The sequence below is a fragment of the Cynocephalus volans genome, chromosome 2, assembly GCF_027409185.1.
Source record: "Cynocephalus volans isolate mCynVol1 chromosome 2, mCynVol1.pri, whole genome shotgun sequence".
Lineage (NCBI taxonomy): Eukaryota > Metazoa > Chordata > Mammalia > Dermoptera > Cynocephalidae > Cynocephalus > Cynocephalus volans.
Genome location: NC_084461.1, coordinates 216,849,409 through 216,869,410, shown reverse-complemented (window position 1 = coordinate 216,869,410; position 20,002 = coordinate 216,849,409). Strand labels below are relative to the sequence as shown.

Genomic DNA, 20,002 nt, shown 5'->3' with positions numbered 1-20,002 from the left:
CCCTGGGGTGGGCGCTCCTGCAGTTCACACTGGCTGGCCCACTAGCTGAAGTCCCATTGTGGCGGGCGGGAGGGCACCAGGGAGTTGTGGGACCTGGGGGCGGGGTCCCGGAGGGTGGTGTCTTGCCCTTGCCTTGGCAGTGGAAATCTGCAAGGGCGGCTGCAGGAAAGGGCTGTGGGAGGGCGGGAGAGCCCCTTTCACCACACCCTCAGGCTGGCGTCCCTGGGGCTGCCCTGTCCTCTCACACCATTCCATGCATTCCTTTTTGTCCTGTGGGTTGGTTGGTTTTGCATACCTACAGTATTTAGAGTTTATCTGTGTTAATATTTCAGTTTGTAGGTTTTCATCCAGAATTCTTCTCCTACCTTCTAGAGGTGGACAGTGGTTAGTAATTAAGGGCTCTGGTTTAAAAAGCATTTGCTGCTAATAGCCACCTTTAAAGAAGAATCCCAGCTTCCTTTCCAGTCCCCTGAGGCGTTCTGACCCACAAGGCCACGCTGTCCCCCTGTCCAGTCCTCCCCCTCATAGGGGAGGCCAGGAAACAGACACACAGACAAACAAAAACTAGCCTTAAGAGGAAACCAAGCTAGCACAATGACAGCCCCTTTAATCTCATCCCAGTGTTCATTACCCTATTCCTGGCAGCAGGCCACTGTTTGCCCTTGAGTGGTGGATAGACATACGCACCTGACCTTCCGGCACTGTCAGAAGCTTCTTTCTGATGCCATGGTGGTTAGCTTTTTCCCTGCTGCTTTTTGTGTTTTGGCTTTATTTTACAAATGCCATCATTTTTGATATTATGAGATCTTTCTTGGCTTCTCAAGAGAACAGAATTCTTGTCTGAAGCTCTTATCTGTTGAATTTTAAAAGATATATTTCTTTCTTGACCTGGGAATTCTATAAACAAATAAGCCAATTGTTGAGATTTTGTTCTTACCACCATAATTTGTGATACAGGCCTGTTAGGTGTTGAACAGGGCTTGAGGCATGGAGTTGCCAGATAAAATGTAGGATGCCCAGTTAGATTACAAATAATATTTTTAGGAGAAGTCTCAAGGAAATATTTGTGATATACTTGTACCAAAAAACTATTAGTTGTTGATATGAAATTCTAGTTTAACTGGACATCCTGTGTTTTTAATTTGCTAAATTGGGCGACATTATCTAGACAAGGTTTGCAAGTTGTCTTTGCAACAAGTAAAACAAGTGAAACATCAAGTCAGAGGAGAAATCATAATAAACACAAATGAGTATCTTTCCATTTTCTTGATAGAGGCTGAAAGCAATTTTCAAATAGATGTCCTAATGGAGCCTGATTTGCTTGTCTCTTAGAAGAGGAGTTTTTGGGAAAAGCAGTGCGTCTGGTGGATGAATGAGTCTCAAACTTGTTTGTGTGCATGAAATGTCTAGGGTGCCTATTGTCCTGCAGGGCCACACTCCTCCCCAGAGAGGCCTCTGAAAGGGCCGCATGGTGCCTAGGCCATGTAGAGGCTGGTTCCACCTCCTCTGACATATATGGGATGTGTCTTTTCTTGATACGCACTCTCAGTATTCTTACAGTCTGATTCCAGGCAGATAATCCAGTAGCAGCATTCGTGTTAGTCGTCCATAGTAGTTACTCATGTATGTATCAGTAAGTATTTCAGATGAGAAGTTTTACTAAGTTAAGCAAACTTTGAAACTATTCTTAAGTTTGCTTGGAAGAAAATGACTGAGGAATTCAGGTAAAAGAAGCAAGGGGGAATGTACTGTGGATGAAAACCACGTTGGCAGGTTGTGAGGAGAGGAAATTGGGGGCCTCTGCCCAGGCGTGGGCGGCTCTGTGGGACCATTGAGTAGGTAGGTGAGAAAGAGAGACGTGTATGTAGGATTATAACATGAGCATGATGACTTCCCTTAACAGGCAAAAAGAAGGCTTGGGTGGTAAATGCTCCCAGATGAGGTGGTCGGCCGTGGCTGCAGGGAGGGGTCATTTTCTCCCCTCTTACTGTCTGCTGAAATAAATGTCAGATAGATGAACAAGTAAAACATCAAGTCAGAGGAGAAATCCTAATAAACAAATGAGTGTCTTTCCATTTTCTTGATAGATGCTGAAGGCAATTTTCAAGCTTAAAATGATGAACTGTTGCTTTGTGTTGCTTTGCCCCCATGGATTTGTCACCCCACTTCCCCTAGGTGACGGAGATGCAAAGGATTACTCAAAGCCCATCTCTTCTGAGCAGTGAGAAGCCTCGAAGTGGTTAACTTACCTGAGACCCTCCAGCGAGAGCCAACCCTTCCTCAGGAAATTAACACCAAATTGGGGTCCTCTTCCTGCATTTATTTTCCAGACCAGGAAGTTATAGGAAGAGACATAGGTGGGGTTATAGTTTAACAGTATAGGCTGGTAACTGTCAGTGAAACAAGCCAGATGACATTCCAGTAAGGCAATTAACAAAAGCTTGATCTTAGCAAACATTCCTTCCTACAGCAGTCTCTCAGTATCATTACATAACAATCAGTAACTAGTCTGTCCTTGAGCCAGCAACCTTGCTGTGCCACAAATCTTTACCTTACACCAGAGACTTATAGCCTGAGGAGAGTTTCCAGTCTTCCGCAAGGTCAATATTTGAAACTGCAAGACTTTGGAAAACCAGGCCCTGTGAAGTACATATGCTTTTTAGTATATTCCACAATGAACCAAAAAGAAAAGATCAGTAAACTTGACTACATTGAATTAAACTTATAAGAATTAAAAAATATTTAAATCTGAAGACAGACAAGGTGGGGAAAACATTTGCTGCAAATAAGACTAAATTTAGTTTCCTGCCAGATAAAGAGCTCATCATGGGAGAATTAAGCAAATCGGTCCACAGGCCAGTGGCATCAGTAGCCACCGCCAACGGGGTGCTCACAAGGGTCAGGCCCAGCTTGGCACTTTGCATGGTAAACAGACCCTCCAGTAGTCCCTGAGGGACTATTTAACCCATTTTACAGATGAGCCAGTTGACTCAGAGGGTCAGGGTAACTGGCCCTTCACCCTTGGCTACTGAGTGGTGGGGCTGTGATTTATTCAGAGACATCTTTGATTGGAAAGCCCTCATGCCCTCAGGAACTAGTCTCGCTGGCCTGTCAAAGTATAGTCCAATAAATAAAAAGAAAAGACTTCTAAATCACAGGCAACAACAAAAAGTAGACAAAAGTAGACACATGGTACTACATCAAAGTAAAAAGCTTCTGCTCAGCAAAGGAAACAACAGAGTAAAGAGGCAACCTACAGAATGGGAGAAAATGTTTGCAAACAATTCATTCAACAAGGGATTAAATTCAGAATATACAGGGGACTCAAATAACTCAATAGCATAAAAGCAGATAATCCCATTAAAAGATGGGCAAAAGACCTGAATAGACTTTTTTCAAAAGAAGACATACAAATGGTCAACAGGTGTATGAAAAAATGCTCAGCATCAGTGATCATCAGGGAAATGCAATTCAAATCCACGATGAGACATCATTTTGCCCCAGTTAGAATGTCTATTATCAAATGCTGGTGACAATGAGGAGGAAAGGGGACTCATACACTCTTGATGGGAATGTAAATTAGTACAGCCATTATGGGAAACAGTATGAAGGTTCCTCAGAAAACCAAAAATAGGACTACTGTATGATTCAGCAATCCCACTACTGGATGTTAAAGGAAAAGAAATTAACATACCAAAGAGATATCTGCACCCCCATGTTTATTGCAGTACTATTTACAGTAGACAAGATATGGAATCAACGTAAGTGTTCATCAACAAATAGATGAATGGGTAAAGAAAATGTGGTGTTTATACACAATGGAATACTACTCAGATATAAAAAAGAAGGAAATCATATCATTCACAGAAACATACATGAGCCTGGAGGTTGTTACATTAAGTGAAATGTCAGGCACAGGAAGAGAAATACCACATGTTCTCCTGTGGAAGCTAATAAAAGTGAGCTCATAGAAGTAGAGAGTAGAACTGAGGTTCCTAGAGGCTGGGAAGTGTGGGGGTGCAGATAGAAAAAGGTTGGTTAACAGAGAATTGCAGCTAAACAGGAAGAATTAGTTCAGGTATTTGATAGTAGTGCTAGGTGTCTATAATTAACAATGATTTATTGTATATTTTCAGATGGCTAGGAAAAAGGAGTTCAAATACTCTCAACCCAAAGAAATTATAAATGTTGGTGTTGATGGATATGCTAGTTAGCCTGATTTAATCATCAGACAGTGTATTAAGGTGTATTGAAATATTACTCTGTACCCCATAAGTATGCACAATTATTGTGTCAATTTTAAAATAAGAAATAAGGCATAAAAAATGTTCAGCCTCAGTATGAAAGACCTGCATATTAAGACAGCAGGGTGAGGCCACTGCTTACCTCTGGAACTGGCAAGAAAGAAATTTTGAGAAACATAACCAGTCACAGTCCTGGCTGCCTTGGGTGTTATGAAATGGACAGCTTGCTGTATTCTGGGTAGAAGGGTAAGCTGTGGGAAGAAGAGTTTGATGGTATGTATCCAGAGTCTTAAAAAAATGTACCTGACTTTTGGCCTAGTCATCTACTTCTGGGTTCCTAAGTGAATAATCAGAAATGTGGACAAAGTATTATGCGCAAAGGTGCTTATGTGATTGTTATTTACGTTATCTGAAAGTTTCAAACAACTGGAGAGTGTCTACTAGAGTAATTTAGAATCTGAAAAAATGATATTTACCAAGATTTTAAAATAACCTCTTATAACGTTAGTCGTTGAGGGAAGGTCAGGGAGCAAAACCCAAAATTATTTACACAGTCTGATTTCAACAGTGTAGCTATACTTAATAACAGTGCAAAGACCATGAAAATGCTGTTATTCTACTAGGATGTAGACTAATTTTTATTTTATATCTACTCTGTATTTCTAAAAATTTTACATGGATTGTTTTAAAATTTAGAAAAGAAAAAAAAAATATTTCCCTTAGATGGTAAGGAGCAGATGGGGTGGGGAGCCATTAGCAGTGGAATTGCAGAAACTAGGTGGGGTGACCCCAGATGAGGAGACCCTGCTGAATTTGGGAGGTGCCACCTCAACTAGCCCTGAGAGCCCAGCTCTATCCACTGCACTTCCGGGGCAGTTCTCGGTGGCATTCTTCTTGCATCCTGGACACCATGCCCTCCAAACAAGCCCTCCCCATGTTTCTCATCAAAAGCCTGCATTCTTAACTTCCCGCATGTTCGTAGCAGGACATCGGGTAAATAAGTCATGCAATGCACCCACTGAGCTGTGCACGCTAGAGCTGTGGGACAGCGCTGACAGAGATGAAGTGTGTTGACCTGGGAAATTTCAAAAACCACTACCAACACACGGTAATATGTGGAATATGATTATGATTCCTTTTTTTTTTTTAAACCAGGATCATTTGTAATATAGCATATATGCTCTCTATAAAAATAATTCAAACATTGCAGTACATGCATGCACATAGTGGTTTTTTGTTTTTGTTTCTCTGAAACAACATACCACAAACTGATAGGATAAACCCTCTGGGTGTCAAAGTAGAGACAAGTTTGTTCTAACTTTTTCTTCACCTTTTTCCAGATTTTCACAATTAGCAAGTTTTATATCTATGATTAAAAAACAAAAAGCTATTTCCTTTTGAAGAGGGAAAAGAGAGAGAAAGAGAAGCCAATGAATATCTCTCCTATTTCTTAGGGCTTTGTTTTGTTCTCTCCAGATTTTCTGGAGGAAGGCGTAAATGCGACTTTGCCTTTCCAGGGACGAGCCTCTTTCTTCTAAGTGGCAGATGTGGAACAGGCTCTTCTGGAGTCTCTGCCCCGGGTGCCCCTCTCCCCCCTCTGCCTCCCCCCATGTGAGTGGCCCTGAAGCACAAAACCAAGCAGACCTAAACCTGCGCACTTGCAGGTTGGTGTTCACACAGTAAAGGCGACGTTAGTGTCGGTCCCATTTCACACACAAGGCTCTGGGCAGAGAGGCCACTTGCTGGGAAGCATTCAGGCAATAAGAGTAGGTCACAGTGCCAAGCCCTGCGCTCTGACACCTAGCTGAAGTTGTCGTGCTCTTTGGAGTTCTTGGGCAGTTTGGGCATTGCAGTGTGGTGGGAAGAAGCCTGGGTTCTGCAGTCAGGTCACCTGGGCTCTGGCAGGACAACCCCTGACCCACTGGGTGATAGTAACTATCCTTCCTGTGCCTCAGTGTCATCCTCTGTGAAATGGGAGCCCAGCCTGGCAGAGTGAGCTCTGTGTGCACGTTGGCAGTACGGTGTCATCGCTTGCGGTACTGGGAGTTCCTTTTGCATGGATAGGGATAAGGTTGCTGAAGTCACCTGCTATATTTGTGACAATGTGTGTATTAATACAGTAGTCTCCCCTTCTCTGTGGTTCACTTTCCTCAGTTTCAGTTACCCGTGGTCCAAAAGTCGGGAGTACGGTTCAGTAAGATATTTTGAGAGAGAGAGAGAGCACATTCACGTAACTCTTATTACATATGTTACTGTCATCATTCTGTTTTATTGTTAGTTATTGTTTCTCATTTCTTATTGTGCCTAATTTATAAACTAAACTTTATCATAGGTACGTGTAGGAAAAACATGGTATATATAATTGGGATTATCCGAAGTTTCAAGCATTCATGGGAGTCTTGGAACATATCCCTGGGGGTAAGGGGGGGATAATGTAGAAGGTTTTAGAGCAGCTGTCTTGTGCTTTTGGCACAGTTCAAAATCTAATTCCAGAGGTAATATATATGCATTATAAAGATTTCAGAGATTTTATAAATCTTTAAGAGAAAATTGATATCTCCCCACCCCGTTTATCACTGCTAATATTTTTTATGAACATATAAATATTAAAAGGCGCATTTTCTTTTCCTACATTTTAATGTCTCTCATTGGCTTATTATGTTCCCATGAAGAAGTTTTCCTGGAATTGTGGGCTTGGGGTCATAATATTGCTGTTTTAAACTTAGTCTAAAGTTTTTGTTCTCACCTGATGTCTAAAAAATGCCACCAAGCTCCTTATGTTTGTGGAGGAAGACGTTTATAAAACACTCTCTGGATGTTTCTGTCTTAGGTAACAGAAATCCCAACGCTTGATTACCAGTAATTGTTGTAGAAAATGCATGTGTTCTGTGGAATGTTAATTATTTATATTCATTGCCGAAGTCCAGCAGTTAACAATAATAATTCTTTTTGAATTGCTATTTAGGGAAAGCTGTTTAAGCCAAAAAACAGGAGTAACTTCCTCTAACTCCCTTGCCATACAGCGTGCACCTTTTCACAGTTAGTTTCCCGTTCACTGTGTATTTTAGACAACTGTCATTTAAAACTAAAAAATAAAATAAATGAATGGAAAGGACGTAAGGAACTTAGGAAGAAAGGAAATGCCAGGGATGGTGGATGTTGAAAAATGTGAAATGTGTCTTTTAACTGGAGTGCTTTTGTTGTTGTTGTAGGACAAGGTGGAGCAGACCCCTCACAATCAGCAAAACCTGGCAGAACCTGGGGTCCCAGCACAGTCCGCCCGGCTCTCAAATCGCCAAGGTGAGTGATGAGCAGAAACACGGTGGCACTCCTGAGGCAGCTCTGCAGCCGTGCCAGTACCTTATATTCTAGAAAAGAGAAAGATACCTGGTTGTGATATCTTCATGGATTTCCTTTCAGTTAACAGGCTTCAATGAGCAAAACTTCACAATATGTGTCATTTGAGTTACCTAGTATTCAACTTAAAGGCAACTTGATTGCATATTGAGGACTTCTCCACGGTGGAATCTGCTTGACTTTGGCATTTTCACATTTTCAGTCAAGCTGGTTTTGCGTGTATGTGCTCTTGTTATGTCTCTACCTTTCTCTGATTTCTTTTGTTCTATTTATTTTCTCATGGCGTCATCTTGGGAAAGAAGGGAGAGGGACTAAATGGACACAAGGGCTATTTAGTAAATTCAGTCTAACAAGTGGAAGTTCTGATATAGGATGCAGAATCTGATGGTGGGGTGGAACTGGAAAAATGCACATGGATCACTGATTGGATTATTAGAGAGTTTAAGGGCAAGAAATCGTAGGGATTAGAGCCTGGTAGGAATTAGAATGATCACATTTTTAAAAATTGCTTAATGAGAAAGAGGATGACATTCAGCAAAAATAAAAGCGGGAATCTGACCATGTAATCAAAGAGATGTTTTCTCAAGTATTAGAAGATTTGTAAAAGCAGTCAGGATTTTCAGTGACAAGCATCATTTTCAGTGACAAGCGTCATTTTAGAAAGCTTTCAAAGGAGATGATGCAGAAGAAAGAGCACTAAGCTGTTAGTATTGGCTTTGAAACTTGGGAACTTTTTTTAAAAAATTTATTGATATACAATGTAGTTAATTTTCTTTCTGTTTACCAATTCCTCCTTTTAAACTTGGGAAGGTTCTAACTCATTATCCTGTATTGCTTACAAATGATCTCATTTAAACTGAAATAATGTGTCTTGGTATTAATGTTCATCTAAAAATCTGTGTTATGATTAGAGAATTATCATACTGGAAGGACTTTTTGAAGCTTATCTCTTATCCTTTGTCTTTAAGTTGTACACACTGATGTGCCCTAGACATGTAAGTGGCACCGCTAAGGGAAATTTGCAGCACAGAATGCGGAGTGGACTTTGAGCAGAGGAGAGCTGATTCTCTTTCCTGGTAAGGAGCTATGCAGCAGGCAGCAGGATCAGGGCCTCCGATGATCTCAGCTCCCAAAGCAGGGCCGAAAGGAGTGAATGCACACTTCTCCATGTTGAACTCAACTGCTGCTCAGTGACCCAGAGAGTTCCTACCTTTACGCACACCTGTGACATTGGCCACCTTTCAAGCATTCTACACACATAGGGAATAAACAGGAAAACCAGCAGGATTCAGCCTGGCTCAAACACAGGCATTTCCACAGAACAGTGAGTGGTGCCCATATCTGCTGGGCCGCCAGTGGTAGGCAGTTCTGGTCCTGGGGAAGAGTAAGAGCTGAGGATCCCTCTTCCATCAGCAACGGGGGAGCAGGGCCTGAGCTAGGAGCTGGGGGTTGGGCTCCCTTGCTCTCTCTTGCTGGAGAGAGACTGTTGCCAGGGAGGGACTGCGGTGTGTATGCACTCATGGCCAGGAATGCAGACAGAGCCAGCACAGCCAGCACAGCCTTGCAGCCAGAGCTACACTGAGTAGCCTCGTGGCGTAGTGATGCAGCTGCAACCTTCACGGTCTTCCAGGAGGCAGCAGCCTGCCCCGATTCGACCACTCCACAGGGAAGCGTAGGCAGAAAGCATGGTGGAAAAGAAAACCGGAAGAAACCACCCAAAATGAGTCTGCAAACCAGCATTCCAAAACTCATGAAGTGATCCTATACTAAGAAATACAGTTCACAAAACCAACAGATTACCTGTTTAGCCCATGTATTAGTCCATTTTTGTTGCTTATAGCAAAATACCTGGAACTGGGTGACTTATAAAAAAACAAAATTTATTGCTTACAGTTTCTGAGGCTGGGAAGTCCAAAGTCCAGGGAACACATTTGGTGAAGGCCTTGGTGATGGTGACTTTACAGCAATACAGGGTATCGCATGGTAGAAACGGTGGAGCAGAGAGACATTAACCTCCTCATTGACCACCATTATTAATCCATTCACTGTGACGTGGTCCTACAATCTAATCACCTCTTCAAGGCCCCATCTTTCAATTACCATAATAGGACTTCCCATCCTCAACAGTTACAGTGGGGATTAAGTTGTGGGGGTTCATTCAACCCAAGGCAGTCAATGGGCAATAAAAATAATTCTGACAAAGCCTTTGAATAGATGTGCTTAGGATGCACATCTAAGACAGAAGGTTGAAAGAATAATGTCTCTAAAACAGGGCAAGAAACTACGAAACACAACAGGAAGAAAAGACACAGCAGTAAGAGCAGAAGGGTATGAAAGAGTCAGTAAGAAGTTTTGAAAATATATAGTTATTGACACTTTAAAAAGTGCTGGATTCTGTGTACAGGGGGCTACAGAGCTGGAAGCAAGTCCTAAGGGTATCTTCTCGCTGTGGCGCAGACGTGGAGAGACGTCGGGGGCAGTCAGACCAGATGCTTCTGCCGTCTTCAGAGGACAAGCGGGAGGGGCTGGCAGAGAGGGAAACTCAGAGACACGGACCGAGAAGTCCCCAAACCGTGCTCAGAGAACTAACAAGAGAAAGAAGGTCAATCTCTGTTTAAAAACTTTCAACACTATTCCAGAAATGGAAGATGAGCAGGAAATCTCAAGGGAAGAAACATCCCTAACACGGGGACAACCACAGGGCTGGTACAGACCCGGGCACAAGAGATGTCAGGAGACTACGCGGTGTACTTCCAAGGCACCAAGGGAAAATAACTGTCTAGAGTTTTGTACCAGCATGTCATGAAGGCTAAATAAACCTTTTCAGGCAAATGTGTTACTGGCAATCCTCACTAAAAGAATTATTAAAAGTGGTACTTCAGAGGCTGGCCAGTTAGCTCAGTTGGTTACAGCATGGTGTCATAACACCAAGGTCAAGGGTTCAGATCCCCATTTTGGCTAGCAGCCAAAAACCAACAAAAAAGCACATAAAAAAATAAAATAGGTACTTCAGGGAGAAGGCACGTAAATAGGGAGGGAGACGTGGCATAGAAGGGTCAATAATGTGTGCAGAAAATGGTACCATGTTGTGAGTGTTATTCCATTTGTTCAAATAAGCTTAAACTGAAGCTCCAGGCTGTGTGTGTCTTTTGGGAGTGGGGGTCACTCAGTGAGTAATTAAATCATAATAAGTCCCCAGTGAGGAGAAGTTAAATGTAGAATAACTTGAGGTCATGGTAGAGAAAAAATTTCTTAATTATGTATTTAAAAATATTAGGTGCAACTAAAACATTGACTGTAATTACTAAGAGAATACGCATTTAATCCAAAATTTCTAACCTAGCAGAAAAGAATATAAAGGGAATATATATTTCAAAACAAACAAACAGCATTAATTAGAAAAGGAAGAAAAAAGATTTGAAAGAAAAACGATGTTAAACAGAAAATACAAAATAACATACCAGGAGTGATTCTAAGTATATTCATAACAGTATTAACAGGCTTGAATAAATAGATAGGCAGAGAACTCTGCATCCAACAGTCTCTTGATTCTTTCCTGAAAAGTGTAACTTTTTGGAAAGTCAACCATGTATGGAAAATTGCACTAAACTTTAAGCAATCTATTTCATGTAAGCCATGTTCTTTGACCCAGTATGATTAAATCAGATGTTAATGTAAAAAATTCAAAAGAAAACACGTAAACATGTGTGAAAACTTTAAAACACACCCTTATTTCACTCATGGATTAGAGGAAGTCGTAATGAAAATATCAATCATTTAGAACTCAATGGAAATGGATGTACTATAGGTTGAAAGTCGTCTAATGCTGCTGAAGTGGTATGTAAGACTAAATTCCTAAGCTTCAAAAAGAAGGAAGATTGAAATTAGAAAAATGAAAATTTTATTACTCTAAGGAGTATAGAAGGAAGTAATTATAAAAATTAAAATCGGAAACTGTTGAAATACAGTTTCAATAGATAGGAATAATTCAAAAATCAGTCTTTGATGAAAACTACCATAGCAGCAGAAGGCTAGCACAGACACGTAGGAGGAAAAGGCACACAAGAAAACCACATCTCCTTATGTACAGTATGGTGCAGTAGAGTTTTAAAAACAACCACAACAAATAAACCATGAACAATAAGTGTAAAAATAAGGGGGAAATGGATAATTTGCTGCAAAAATGTAAAAGCAAAATCGACTCTTGAAGAAATATAAAATCTTAATAAAGAAATAACTCTGGAAGAAATGGATTCAGTTATCAATACTGTCCCCTCCAAAATGCTCAGGTAGTTTTGCAAATGAGTGTCATTGATACTTGCAAGGGACAAGTAACTTCTCTCTTTATATAAACTGTTGAGGGGGGAGACAGAGGACAAGAGCTCTCCCACTCATGTTTGTGTAGCTTTGAAACGGTACAAGAAATCAGATTTATAGACCCATTTCACATGTTAACATACAACCAAAAATCTAAGTAAAACACTAATCAAACTTAGCAGTTTATCCTAAATGAAATACAGAACAAATGTTATGACCAAGTTGGGTTTATTATAATAATGCAAGCATGGTTTATCATCATAAGACTGTGAACAGGTGCAATGTGTTAAAAGATCAAAGGGAAAAAAAAAAGATCATCTCAACAGATAGAAAAAGAACATTTTAATATGATTCTGCCTCATTATAATACATAAAAAACATTGACGACAAAACTGTTACCATACCAGTACTGAAAAGAAACTTTCTTAACTTATTAAAGTGCATTTGTCCAAAACCTACAGCGTGTATCGTACATAGGGGAGAAATGTTAAAGTTGTGTCCATAGAAGTCCAGAATTAGACCAGGGTGCCTGCTGTTACTAGCGGTCTTAGCCAGTGTAAAAAACAAGCAAGCAAAGAAACAAAAATGTAAAAGTTGGAAAGAAAGAAATAAAATCTGTGCCAATTGGCAAATAACATTATTATCCAAATAGAACATCTGCACAGATATACAGACAGACTTTTAAAATGAGTAAGAGTTCTGCAAGATGGTAGATATAATTGGAGATCATATGTCATAGTATTCTTGTACACCAGTAGAAAACAGTCAGGAAATGTAATGCAAAAAGAAATTTATAATAGCATTTATAATAGTAACAAAAATTATAAGGTATCCAGGAGTAAATTCAGCAAGGTTACCAGACATTTTAGGATGTTGCTAAAGAACATAAAAAAGATGTGAAAAGTGGGGAGCTCTATACTGTGATCCTGGATCAGAAGACTTAATATAGTGAAGATGTCCCATTTTCCCAAGTTCGTCTCAAAGTTTAATGCAGGTGCAACCAAATTCCCAGCAGAGTTTAGGTGTGACAGCGAAACTCAATAACAGCCAAGAGAAATGTGAAGAACTGGGTGTGTGGAGAGTGATTTGCGCTGTCGGATAGCAAGACTTCTTATGAGCCATCACAATTAAGAAAGGATGCTGTTGGTTCAAGGGCAGACAGATAGACCAAAGGACCAGAGTAGAAATCCCATTAAGAGACCCACGCATTTATGGAAACTAAATGCAGCACAGAGAAGTCTTGGCAGAACAGAAATCACAGGAACCGTGACTATTCACAAGGGGTGTGGGGTAGCGAATGGAGCCCTACCACACACTATGCACAATAATTAACTTCAGGCCAATTAAATAACTAAAAGTGAGAAAACAAAATGTCTTTATGTGAATAACAAGAAATAATGAACAGTGAGAATCTGTATGCTCTCAGGCTAAGAATTTTCTGCATAAGACTTAGCACAACCATAAAGAGAAAATGAGAAGTCTGAGTACATTACAAGTATAAATTTCTATACACAATAATAGATGACATTTAAAATACTAAAAGGCATACTTCAACAGGGAAAAAATATTTCAATGCATATAACATGCAGAGTATTAGCATCCTCTGCTTATTTAAAAAAAAAATCCTATAAACTGTATAAAATAAGAGAAACAAACAGAAAAACTGGCAAAGAGTATGACTAGGCAGTTTGCAAAAAAGGAAAGTGTGATGTGTTTGTATCTGATTCTGGATACTCATTTCATATGCAAAATATGGAAACCAACTAAGCTGGAAATCAAGGAAGCTGGTGCTTTGAGGTCTATTATGTGGAACAGAAAGGCACAAATCCCTCTTTCAAGTGCGTCCAAGTGCAGTGTTCATCTTCCCTCCGGCATCCTCACAGCCCCGGGAGTCTGATGAGGAAGCCGGGGTTTGCAGCTCTCTGGCAGTGCTGTGCAAAGGCCGTTCCCTCCCTGGGGGTGGTCCGGCCACCGTCCCAGGCCAGCCTATGACCTACCTTCCATGTCCTCATGCCATCCTCATGCCTGACACCAAGTTCAACATGCACAATTCTTTTTATACATTGGGACACATGAGCGGATTTGAGCAAGATACAGTGCTGTTCTTTCTTGCTTCCTAATTTTCAAGGCATAATCTGACGCTATGATAACAGGCCTGAGGTTTGCATGATGTGTTTGATCTGGAGTTGCCTGGTTCCTTGCAAAGGACCTGATGTTTAGAATAAAAGATTAGCTGTGACTTTCCTTGACCTGTTACTTCTATCTGGCAAAGAGGATTTATTTCTCCTGTTTCATTACCTTGTTTCTAGCGTAAGCAGCTTATTTTTGTGTGACAGTTGCTAAAAATGCTTCATGCATTTCTTAGCAGCATGCTGCAAGAAGGGATGCATTTTCCTGTGCAAGTGGATAGTTTTGCAACAGCTAGAATTACTTCTGAAAATTTAAAAAAATATTTCTTTGTTGTGGTAAAATATATAAAACAAAATTTACCTTTTTAACCATTTTTAAGTGTACAATTCAGTGGCATTAATTATATTCATGGTGTTGTTCAACCGTCACCACTATTTCCAAAACTTTTCTACCACCCCAAACAGAAAATCTGTACCCATTAAGTAATAACTGCCCCCATCACCCCAACCTCTAATCTACTGCCTGTCTCTGCAAATTTGCCTGTTCTAGGTACCTCATATAAAAGGAATCATATAGTATTCTTTCTTTGGGGACTGGCTTCTTTCACTTAGCATGACATTTTCAAGGTTCATTTATGTTGTAGCATGTATCAGAATTCCTTTCCTTTTAAGGTAGACTAGTATCCTGTTGTATGGATATACCACATTTTGTTTATCCATTCATCCACCAATGGACACTTGGGAGACTTTCACCTTTTAGCTATTATGAATAATGCTGCAATGAACATTGGTGTACAGATGTCTGAGTCCCTGCTTGCAAGTCCTTTTGGTATATACCAGGAGAGGAATTGCTGGACCACATGATGGTAATTCTGTATTTAGTTTTTTCCTTGATGCTATCTTTGAGTTGTGAAGTTTCAGAGAATTGTGATTTTTACAAGTTTGTCCTTTTCTCATTTTAAAGAAGTTGTATTTGATTGTTACTGCTCACCACCGAAGCTGGGCCATTCGGCCATGTCTTTTGCTGGGAGCACAATTGAGCAAAGATGCCCCAGGGAGCTGCAAAGGAGGTTTAAGGTCCGTACTTGAAAGTCTGAAGAGAGCCCCCAGAGATCTGTGAACCTAGTGGGCAGTGAGGGCCTGGGAGGCCTGCCGTTGAATGCTGGCTTTATTTAAAACTGTGCTGTCTTGGTTAGCTGAGCCTCAGGTTCCTCATCTGCGATCTGGGGATCACAGCGCCTTCTTTGCAGAGTTGTGAGGACTGGAAAGAGGTGTCTGTGAAGCTCATGCCATGCCTGCCACAGTGGGCATTCCATAAACATGCCCTTCACACCATCACTGGGAGTGTGAGGAAATGGCACTAATTCCGGTAGGCACTTGCTACTGTCCAGCAAGAGCTTTACAGTGCTCATGCCTTTTGGTGTATCAATTTTAGGGATTTATTTCAAGAAAGTGAGTGTGCATGTGTATCCATTTCAATTTTATCAATAGCATATTTCCTCAGAACAAGGGAAATAACTGAAAGACAAGATGGCTCAAATAAACATGACATTTCCTTGGTAGACTATTATTCCGTCTTTGAATAGGTTAAATATCTAGTAACTTGAGAAAATGTTCAGATCTACTAAGTGAAAAAGCAGGGAAGCAGGTTACCATGCTGTATGATCCTAATTTTGTAAAAAAAAAAAGAAGAAGAAGCAGAAAATCCCTGTGATATATGTTTTATACATAATGATGTTTTATTTTGGGTGATGGGATTATAGGTGACTTTTATTCACCTGATAATTTTTTACATTTTAAAATTTTGAAAAAATGTGTAATAATATTTTATAATGAAAATAAGTGAATTATAAATACTATTTTGGTTTTATTTTAAAATATGGTGCCAGAATGTTGGATATTTATTGTCCAAACATATAGCAGATAGGAAGGAGCAAAAGGTCATGGGAATTGCTGTAAGTTCACAGCAGGAAGAGGTGTCCTTGGCAGTAGCACAGTCTAGGAGGGGCAGGTCATCAGAGGAGCTGTTAGAACTCACGGAGTCCAGCAGGCTAGTCCGTTTACCTAGGAAGGAGCCACGTCACATCTCCTTAAGCCCAGGGGACGGACATCTTTCATGCCCAGTAGAAGAGGACCGGGAGCATTAAGTCAAAGCTGCATTATATTCTCCGCCCCCTGCTTAGAGTATGTGATACGTACAGGGAGGACAGCGAAAATAGGTGTGCTTAAAAATGTTACCTGCACTACCTAGAAGACTCACAGGTGCAGGATGAGTCCTGCCTCCATGTGTTTGCAGCTATCAAGAGGCAGAGTGTTTCATTTTCAGAGACATGTGATTCTGATGATGATACATCATCCTAAAGTGATTTGTGTCACCACTACTTCAAAAATGAAATGGATGAAGAGTAGGAAATTTGAGGAAGTTGATTTAATTCACTTTAAGTATTTTTCTTGACTTATTCCCTTAGGGGATATTTGAGGACCTTTGAGGACCAGGCAGTGTGTTGGGCACTGAGAAGTCACGGTCTGGGGTGGGTGGTGGACAGGAAGAGCCCTTTGAAAGGTAATGTGTGAGGGACATGTCCAAGTGATCTTTGGGTAGGCAGAGACAAGTGTCCCAGGCACAGGAGCAGAGTGACCCTAAAGCTCGTAAGATCTTGGGGGCTTTCAAAAGCCGAGAGTTTAGGAGTAGTGGGGAGGAGGGATGACAATGTACCTTCAAGTTTTTAGAGATTGACCATCTTCCTGCTATGATGGCAGTTCCCTTGGGGTGAGAAATTTGTTTTTGGTTTTTCTTCCCTCCAATTTCTAAATATTTCTGTAACATGAGGTTGTTCCTAAAATGGAAAACAAGTAATACAAACTAAAACTTGAAGTGAATGATTGTTCCCAGATAGCATATGTACCAAACTGCAGAATTTTCTGGTTAGAAGGTGCTCTGAGTCCCCTGGGTTCAGTGTTTTGGGAGAATCTGAGGCTCTGTCCCCAGGAAGATGGGGGCTGCTGGGTTCTGGGCAAGCTTGTGGGTGGACAGGGACAGGCAGCTACATGCATACCTCAGACTCACCAACCTGGGGTATCTCACCCAGTCAAGTTTGGGTGGAGACATCATCTGAGAATTTAAGTTACTCGGCCAAGGTCATTCAGCTGTTGAGTGGTGGAGTTTGGGAGAAAGCCCAGATCACATTTCCAGCATGTTCTTACTCCACTCCAAGTACCCCGTCTGAAATCGACCCCAGCCCCCTACCTTTGTATTCTTATCAGCTGGTGACCTCATACCTGGACCTCAGAGTTTCTGACTGCATATGGAAATGCTTCCCTCTGTGCCCCAGAGCAGAAGCCTTACAGAGTCTGCCTAGCTTTTCTTGTCTTCTGCTTGGCCAGAAGCACTTCGTCACTGGTCTACTTCTCCCCTTGGGGACTGTAACTGCTTGGGTCTCCCTTGCTGGCATAGCTGGTCTAGCCTTGTGGACTGCAGCCCGCACTGCAGCCTGAAAGTGGAGGCCGTGCTGTGCCTACATGCGCATGGTTCCTTAGGACCTTGTTCCATCTGGAGAACAGAGCTGTGTAAGCAAGACAGGGAAGCCTCCTGAGATGGATTCAAGACATTGCTCGTGATCTCTGGAGTGTCGAACCCAGGAGGTGTAGTCCACTCACTCAAACGGAGACAGCGAACCCAAGCACTTGGCTCCTGATTTGAGGAATGCCTTCCAGGCCCCGGCGTTTGGTGGTCCTGTTCAACCTGTTACAACTATTTTTGGACTTAAGTTTCTTCTCTTGGTTTTCTTTAAGCCAAAACTAGTGGTTATTAGCATGCAATTTTAATTTGCAGCAGTGTGTTTGGTGTGATGCTTTCCTTTCTAGTAAAAGTATAAGTGTAGAGAAGATAATGAAGAATGGACTATTTCAGAAGCTCCAGTATCTCAATAGAGAGTCTGTTTACCAACTGGAAAAGACTAAAATTAGAAAAGAATGTGTTACTAGAGAAGGTAAAATAGATCAAGAAAATAAGTTCTGTTTGTTTTGTTTTTGTTTCTCCCATCCAAGAAGCCATGCTGAATGCCATCAGATGCAGGGGGGACGTGTGCAGGCTTTGAGCTGGCTGTTTTCTATCTCTCTGACTATTCCAGCAGTGCTCTGTGACTGTGGGTAGGTTAGGAACCACTTTACACTTTAGAGTCTTCATTTGTATTTCCCCATCTTGCATAATTGTTGCCAAAAACGATGATGGTGACTACAGCACCATCGAGGCCTGTGCTAAAACATCCTGCATGTCTTATATTTTCTCATTTAATCATCAGAACAACAGATGGAGAAACCGAGGCTGAGAGGTTCAGTAACTTGCCCAGAATTCACAGCGAGGTCACTCAGTGGTGGAATTGGAATCAAAGCCACGTACGTCCAATGTCAGGTTTTGAGATAATTTAGGGGAGCCACCCAACACAAGCCTGTACATATAAGCTGCCCCTACAAGTGTTACTTTACATATCGTATTTTTCCACTTTCTCCTGAGAGCATACATTTCTTGAGGGCAATGACCATGTCTTACTTATCTTGAAGGTTCCACTGTAGTGCCTTGTCTGGGTTCATGTTTCATAGATACTTGTTTAATGAATTTCTGAACTCATGCGCCGAAAATAGACTTGTAGGTTCTGCCTCTCCCCTCCATGTGGGAGCTTCTCATAATTCCAGGCAATCAAAGATGGAAACCAGGTAACAGAGACTTTCCCTTCTTACCATGCCGTTCATGAGGCATCGGGAGCAGTTTCGATAATGGCATTTGTGATGAGAGAATAAAAGTCAGCTGGGAGATGGCATGCTACACTGTGATTTCTCTATTTCCCTCTCACCCATCTTTTACTTTCTTATCTACAGAAGTGCCTTCCACATTTTATCCACACACACACAAGCAAAGGTAACTTTTATTTTCTTAGTATCATTTCCTCATGGTGAAACTAATGCTGTTTTTCAGTCATCAGTTTCTTTTTCTGAAATGCTCAAAAAAAAAAAAAAAATCCTGAATAGTAGTGAATATTGGTTTCCGTTTGGACACTGATGCCAAGGTTGATGGTAACTTTGATTTCTGTTGCGGCCCCCTCCCCCATTGCCTAAATACCTTTTATTCTGGTTGAGATGCAGAAAAGCTAGGACAAAAATTATCTATGATCCTTTCTGCACAAAATAACAAAATCCACATTCTCCCTTCCCTGTGGAATACAAAATGAGATCATGCAGGACCCAATATCAGCATTTGTGCGTGTCATTAATGATTCCTCTGCAATCTCAGTATAAATTATGATAGTACAGTTTGTTAGATGTGTCATGATTTCTCACCTCCTTGCTCTATTTTTTATATGTTTAGTTTACTTTTCCATTATAAAAATAGGTTCTTAACCTGTTAAGGACTTGTGTTTCCTTTTTTAACCCATAGAATCCAACTAACGGTCCTGTGAGAGGCACTGTTATTATATCCATATTCATAGGGGAGGAAACTGAGGCAAGAGAGAGGAGAGTTGCCCGGACCACACCTCTCGTAAGTGGCAGAGCTGGGATTTGAACCCAGGGTGGTGGGCTCCAGCCTCTGAGCTTTTTCATTTGTCCGCCATTCTGCCTCTAGAGTAGCCCTTCTTCCTTATCCAAGTCCACCTCTGATTTCCTGTCTTTTTGAATCTTTGGATTGTTCAGTGGCTCAAACTAAGGCTTCAGCTGTAGGGATCGGATTTTCCTTGGCCTTGAAAGCAGCCAAGTAGATGGGATCCTTGCCACTGCCTTTCCTGTCCTGGATGGGGGCTTCCCTCTAATTGTGCTTGTCCCTTCCCTTCCACTTTGAAGATCATTCGTCTTAATAAGAAAGATAGGAACAAAAAAGGCATTGAGGAGCCCGCGTCCTCTTTGTCTCTCCCCAGTGTTAGGCAAGCAGCAGACTCTCCGTCCTGGTCCTTATTTGGAGCAGAA

General features: G+C 41.3%; 1 protein-coding gene across 1 annotated transcript in view; it reads left to right on the top strand.

Moving 5' to 3' along the window:
- GRB10 (growth factor receptor bound protein 10) overlaps positions 1 to 20,002 on the top strand; it is a 162,593-nt gene that overhangs the window by 66,321 nt on the left and 76,270 nt on the right. Inside the window, exon 3 of the mRNA XM_063083332.1 lies at positions 7,457 to 7,544. The gene's annotated coding sequence lies outside the window, so the exon portion shown is untranslated. The remainder of the gene's footprint in view (positions 1 to 7,456; positions 7,545 to 20,002) is intronic.